This window comes from Cricetulus griseus, chromosome 7 (genome assembly GCF_003668045.3).
Source record: "Cricetulus griseus strain 17A/GY chromosome 7, alternate assembly CriGri-PICRH-1.0, whole genome shotgun sequence".
Classification (NCBI taxonomy): domain Eukaryota; kingdom Metazoa; phylum Chordata; class Mammalia; order Rodentia; family Cricetidae; genus Cricetulus; species Cricetulus griseus.
Window position 1 is genome coordinate 13,547,739 of NC_048600.1, and position 7,449 is coordinate 13,555,187.

The window sequence follows — 7,449 nt, forward strand, 5'->3', positions numbered from 1 at the left end:
AGCCCAGGTTATCCCAAGTACTGGGATTCCATGTGCGGCACTATGTGCACCTCACAGACTCGTTATAAAGGTCACATCGGCAGATGCCACCTTTGTCAATAGTTGAAATTAAATGGGCTTATTAGGAAGTAATGGTTGCTTCTGGTGGTCAAGAAGAGGGGACTATCCTCAAAAGGGCATGAAAGGACAAAGAAACGGATGAGGTAGATGTTTCATTAAGTATTCTGGGCTGCCAGGGAAGCAGCCACTTCAGAAGGCCCTTCCTTCCTCAGGAGCCTGGTGTGGACACTGGCTTGGACTGTGGACGGAAGCAATGTAGTGCTATCTGCTCCGTCACTGAATGCTCCAACTGGGGTTTTATATTAAAATGTGTTCACTGAGCTACTCGTGCTATCAATCCTATCTGATCTTCTCTAAGTTACAAAACAGTGTGTCTTCTAACAGGTCAAATACTGAGGCAGAGGAAGTGAAAGTTCCCCCTTGAGTGTCCTCCCCCTCCCTCTCTGCACTCAAATCCTGCCTCCCACAGGTAGGTATTTCCCAAGTGTCTTTGCAACGCTGGGAATCACACCTGAAGCTGCATATGCTAGGGGACCACTCTACCCACCACGGAGCTCGTCTTTAGAGCCTGTAGGTGGATATGAACTTTATCTAGGGATTTAGACCTGTCTGTGCGTGGCCACCTGACTGACTTGCTCTGGTAAAGGCCTTGAGCCTTCCTGTAATTGCTCCATCCAGAATGACCTCCCCTTCCTCTCGTCACTCAGGGAGGAGGTTTCCCTCCTGGGAGAAGGGGGCTCCTTTCCTGTGACCTCTGTATCCCACAAGTACGGAAACTGATCTGAGCAAAGTCATGGCTCAAGGTGCACCTCTAAGGGTAGGGGAAGTGAATGAGGACCATGTGAGGTTTACTAATAAGCCAGCACTCTGCAGCTTCCCATTTCAAATTAAGATCATTCCTCAGACTGGTCTCCCCAGGAGAAGGACTGAGCAAGCCCACGACACACCAAGCCTGTGCTCTACTCCAGTCAACTGCTCATGCCTGGCTATTTTGTCAGACAACCAAGTCAGCTGAATGCATGGAGACAAAGGACCATTTCATATACACACTCTCATTTGACAGTTGAAACTGCAAGTCTTACTCAGGTTTTCACGGGACAAGTCTTTGCTCCCATTGAACACATTAGGAAGGCTCCCGAGGGATGGAGGCTTTAGAATTAGTTCAGGATGGACTTGTCATGACAGACTTTGAGGCATTATTTTTAAACTTAAGGCACCAGTAAATGTAAATAATGATTGCTACCTGCTACAAGCAGCTACTCTACAAGCTTTGATTACTAGCATCCTCTAACAGCTCTCTGGGACAGCCATCACCCAGGCTTACAGATGAGGACTGTGGGACAGCCATCACCCAGGCTTACAGATGAGGACTGTGGGACAGCATCACCCAGGCTTACAGATGAGGACTGTGAGACAGCCATCACCCAGGCTTACAGATGAGGACTGTGGGACAGCCATCACCCAGGCTTACAGATGAGGACTGTGGGACAGCCATCACCCAGGCTTACAGATGAGGACTGTGGGACAGCTATCACCCAGGCTTACAGATGAGGACTATGGGACAGCCATCACCCAGGTTTACAGATGAGAACTGTGAGATAGCCATCACCCAGGCTTACAGATGAGGACTGTGAGACAGCCATCACCCAGGCTTACAGATGAGGACTGTGGGACAGCCATCACCCAGGCTTACAGATGAGGACTGTGAGACAGCCATCACCCAGGCTTACAGATGAGGACTATGGGACAGCCATCACCCAGGCTTACAGATGAGGACTGTGGGACAGCCATCACCCAGGCTTACAGATGAGGACTGTGAGACAGCCATCACCCAGGCTTACAGATGAGGACTGTGGGACAGCCATCACCCAGGCTTACAGATGAGGACTGTGGGACAGCCATCACCCAGGCTTACAGATGAGGACTGTGAGACAGCCATCACCCAGGCTTACAGATGAGGACTGTGAGACAGCCATCACCCAGGCTTACAGATGAGGACTGTGGGACAGCCATCACCCAGGCTTACAGATGAGGACTGTGAGACAGCCATCACCCAGGCTTACAGATGAGGACTGTGGGACAGCCATCACCCAGGCTTACAGATGAGGACTGTGGGACAGCCATCACCCAGGCTTACAGATGAGGACTGTGGGACAGCCATCACCCAGGCTTACAGATGAGGACTGTGGGACAGCCATCACCCAGGCTTACAGATGAGGACTATGGGACAGCCATCACCCAGGTTTACAGATGAGAACTGTGAGATAGCCATCACCCAGGCTTACAGATGAGGACTGTGAGACAGCCATCACCCAGGCTTACAGATGAGGACTGTGGGACAGCCATCACCCAGGCTTACAGATGAGGACTGTGGGACAGCCATCACCCAGGCTTACAGATGAGGACTGTGGGACAGCCATCACCCAGGCTTACAGATGAGGACTGTGGGACAGCCATCACCCAGGCTTACAGATGAGGACTGTGGGACAGCCATCACCCAGGCTTACAGATGAGAACTGTGAGACAGCCATCACCCAGGCTTACAGATGAGGACTGTGGGACAGCCATCACCCAGGCTTACAGATGAGGACTGTGGGACAGCCATCACCCAGGCTTACAGATGAGAACTGTGAGACAGCCATCACCCAGGCTAACAGATGAGAACTGTGGGACAGCCATCACCCAGGCTTACAGATGAGGACTATGGGACAGCCATCACCCAGGCTTACAGATGAGGACTGTGAGATAGCCATCACCCAGGCTTACAGATGAGGACTGTGGGACAGCATCACCCAGGCTTACAGATGAGGACTATGGGACAGCCATCACCCAGGCTTACAATCAAGAAAACTAACACTCAGCAGTTACATAACCTGCCCAATGTCACACAGCCAGGACGTAGAAAGACTAGGATTTGTGGTCAGATATATCTGTTTTGAGAGGCCAGATCAATTCAGTTTCCAAAGGAAGGGGATGAGGAATCCACATGGCTCCTGGGACCTATGAAATGTTGCATTTGAGAGCTGGCAGGTAGCCCTGGAGCTGTCCCTCATGCTTGCTCCCACTCTCAGCCCCATTTCTGCTCACTCCCCCTTGTTTTCCAGAATGCAGCAGCTTCACTGATGAGCTGAGAAGACTTCAACACCAAACTTCACATTTGCTTTCTGTTAGGTGATGCATATTTTAAAAAAGAGGACCTCTCGAAGTTGGAACATGTGAGGAAAAATTATTATTTTTAGGTGGCAATAATAAATATTTAATTAGATACTTGGACATTAAATTTTGCCTGGCCTTGCAACATCTTAGACAATAAAAGAAGCCTTTGTCTACAGGGCTAATTAGAGACACTAAATAATTTTTATTAAAGCCTTTTGTACTACTCAGTGTGACAAATGCAGCAGGATGGTGATATAGAATAGCAGATCTGGAAATGTTTTTTCTTTTTTCTTTTTTTTTAAAGATTTTATTTATTTATTATGTATACAACATTCTGCTTCCATGTATATCTGCACACCAGAAGAGGGCACCAGATCTCATAATGGATGGTTGTGAGCCACCATGTGGTTGCTGGGAATTGAACTCAGGACCTCTGGAAGAGCAGTCAGTGCTCTTAACCTCTGAGCCATCTCTCCAGCCCTGGAAATGTTTTTTCTAATTCTGACTCAGACACTAATGGTCATTTGCGCATTGTACACAGTTGAGTGTTTCCACATACTTTCTACATTAGTGGAGTCACCTGGGGGCAAATCACTTAACTCTTAGTGTCTCATGTCAAAACCCGGAAATAAGAACATTATGACATCTTATGTTTCTGTTCAGTTCTAAGATACTACAGGGAGAGGAACACGTGTCTGGGATCCTCACAGATATGTTTATAAATGAACGGGAGCACATTCATTTTGATCTGAACATTTACATTTCCTACTTAGCTTCTGAAAAACACCACTTGCCTATATTCAGGGCTAGTTCATAAGATGTTTGCTTCCAGCTGTTTACTAAATTTCTGGAGAGTAGCATATTATGGCCCTGAGTTGGACTCCCACATGGGAACTTTGTTTTGTTCAGTAGTTACTAGCATGCCTAAGTCTGGTTAATCACCTAAACCCATAAAGGGCATGGGCTTGGAGACACCCACCTTGACAATGAATGAGCTCTTACGTGGGGCAGTCCTGGCATCTTTACAGAAATGAAACACCATTCTCACTCTAAGATACACAAATATCTCCCTTAAGGCTTGCTAATTCCTGCTTTTGAAACTACGATGTAGCTCAGAATCTAAACACACACACACACACACACACACACACACACACACACACACACACACACACTTTACCTAAAAGATGATGGTAAATTACAGGTTTGTTTCAAGATCAAGGAAATACAGTCCTATAAAACCATATAACACCTGTCACACAGCTTTAGGTCTGACTTGGTCCAAATCATGCTCCCCTCCCTGATCTTAACAATTACCTTCAATAGTAGCTGGATAGGCCTATGAGAGAGGTCTCAGTCATGTTTCTTAAGAGGATCAGTTTATAAGGCATTTAATCATTATCTCATAAAACACTGCTACGGATTTCAAAGGCAAATTAACCCATATAAAAGCCACTCTGATGTTCTGAAGAGGTACTATCCCATAGCAGGCTGCAAAGGGAACACTGCACCTCACACTCCCCTGATCTCTCTAGCCTTGACACATTTTCTTGCTTAATTCACCCCCATCCACCCCAGTAATAACACTGATTCCCAAAATACACTCAGTCCAGGAAGAGCAGCTCTCCAGCACAGCTGTCCCCTCCTGCCCTCCTCGGGTATTTGGGCAAGCTATGTGACACAGAGAGGGACCAGAGGAAGGAATGTAGCTCTCAGGCCCCAGAGTTCCCATTGCACCACAGGCAGGTGCATCCCGCCAAACCCCAGACTGGCATCCGAAACAGAACAAACTCCACTGTTGGATGGGGGCTGTCATTTTCCTGAACTCCATCTCTATGTTTAAAACTAGGGCGACAGCCGTGTTTTCGACTGTAAATGAATCTGATGGGCATGGGGGCAGGGAGTGGCCCTGAGGAGGCTGCCAATAGGCCATGAGTGAGCAAAGCCTAGGAGCAAAATCGCTGCAACTCCAGAAACTCCTGACAAGTCGGGGTCTTTCACCATGAGTTTTAGGAGTGGACCCTTTGTAGCCTGGAGTTAAAAAAAGAAAAGAAGTCCAAAACCTTTTATTCATTAGAGCTGCCTTATATTTACACATATTTTCGAACACTACATTGAAATCTGGGAGGAAAAAAAAGGAATCAAAGGAAGCTGGCAATGAGGTGCACACAGTAGTTAGGAGCCCTCGAGTTGAGGCTTGTCTATGAAGAACTTTCTGGCTATGAGCACAAACTAACTTCAGCTGAGTTTATTGCTGGAAAAAAAGAATAGCTTGGGACTCTATTTCAACACTGGGTATGGCAAGATAGGCAAGGGGATGCGTGGCAAAGGCAACCCTGGGAATCCTACCAGGAAAAGGCCTCCTACCAGGCAACGGCCCCGCCAAGACTCAGAGCCGCAGGAGGCAGGGATACCGGTCTCCAAGCTACTCCATGAGGACTCTCAACGGCCCCTCCTCCCCACTTTGCTCTTACCGTCAAAACCCACTATTGCCTGGTTGGTTACTTCACCAAATTTACAGGTATGGGAAATCAAGTTCTGCCAAGACTCCTTATAGAAACAGTAAGCAGTTGCTATAGATATTACAGGTCGGTCTTCAAACTTCACGTATGCCAAGGACGCAATGTGCCTCTTTAGACATTTAAAGAGTCCTGCAGGTTGTTTATTCACACACACACACACACACACACACACACACACACACACACACACAAAAGAACCGGAAGCACATGAACTTAAGCTCCCAAACCAACCATGTCCCCCTCCCTCCACTCCCTTCGCTTCCCGGTGGCCAGGGCAGTGGCTCGGCGCACTGGAAGGCCACTATGCACGAGCCCTGTACACCCAACAGTAGCTGATCACAATGTAGCTTGACCCCTCTTAGCAAAAACCTATTCCGCAAGCCGCGCCGGCTCTCCGCAGCTACTTAGAACTATCCAGGCCTGCTTTCCTAGACCAATCTCGTCAGGAGCGGGTCAGGAGCGGGTGGGAGAATTGGTCCCTAGGGTCCCAAGGTTTGGACAGATACAATGTCCCCCTCCCCCAAGTCTCCACTGGCTCTCTTCCCTCATCACTCTGTTTCTGCAGATCACTTGGGGAAACTAGAGGCTGGGAGATGTCAGGCCCCGGAGTAAAGAGAGGGGACAGGGGACAGGGGACAGGGGACAAGGGCAGGCAGGAGGGAGTTTGGGGGAAATACAACGCCCCGGGCAGAGGTGCGACAGCGCCACATCTAGAGGGGAAGAACCCCAAGGTGGGTCCCGAGGGAGGAGGGAAGAGCAGGAGGAGTGGCAGGGGAGGCCTGGCCCCGAGACCACCGAGGAGGTCACCGAGAGCCGGAGACGGCGGAATGGGACACGAGTGGGGGCGGGGGCGGGAGCCGGCGGAGATGGGGAGCCCGGTTCCCCTCCCCCAGCCCGGTCCGGGCCTCCCGCTGACTCAGCCCCACGGCGACCGTGGCCTCGGCCCGGACTCACAGTGCGCGAGGCGGCTCCGGCGGAGGCGACAGGGGAGGGGACGGGCGGCAGGGACGCTGCGGCAGAGGCTGCGGCTCCGGCCGGAGGCTCCGGGGCGGAGGGTCCTAGCAGAGGCCGCCGCGGTCTCCGGCTTCAACGCACAGAGACTGCGGGGGGACGAGAGCACTGCGCAGGCGCGATGCGGCCACCGCTGTCAGCCCGAGCGGGGCGGGGCCAGGGCACCCGCCGTCTCCACGGCAACCGGGCGGCGAGAGGCGGACAACCCCTACCTCTACCTCGTCCTAGCAACGGCGGCGGGAGGTGCGGGAGACGAGAACAATCCCTCTAGATCGCCATAGAAACGAGGAGAAGAAACCACTTGGTAAACGTACGGCGGTACCGAGGGAACGCTCTTACCTTGTCACCATGGCAACTGGGAACAGCCCCTTCCTTTTCCCTTAGCAACAGCGTAACAATTCCTCTAGTCAGAGAAGGAGGGAACCTTTACTTCTGATTCCGTAGGAGCGGGATGATGGGGGTTTTCTTACCGCTTCAGCAAAGGCAGAAGAAGAGACTATTTCTTCTCTTTCGCTGACATGGGAGGACTGAAGCCAGGTTTGATGGCCTTACTTGCTTTCTGGCTTCCAATTGCGGTCTGTTACGCTAATCTTCAAAGGCACGTAGTTTTCCCCTACCTCAGTCAAACGTCCCCTTTAGCCTCCCGCGAGGAAGCCTGCCCCTTTACCTCGAAGTGGAGTAACAGAATGGCATTTATACA

General features: G+C 50.4%; 1 protein-coding gene across 2 annotated transcripts in view; it reads right to left on the reverse strand.

Moving 5' to 3' along the window:
- The window catches only part of Mapre3 (microtubule associated protein RP/EB family member 3), a 49,865-nt gene extending 43,005 nt beyond the window's left edge, over window positions 1-6,860 (reverse strand). Inside the window, exon 1 of one of the 2 annotated variants that reach the window (XM_027424514.2) lies at window positions 6,693-6,860. The gene's annotated coding sequence lies outside the window, so the exon portion shown is untranslated. The remainder of the gene's footprint in view (window positions 1-6,692) is intronic. The other variant, XM_027424513.2, reaches the window with a different exon arrangement.
- Between the last annotated feature and the right edge of the window lie 589 nt (window positions 6,861-7,449).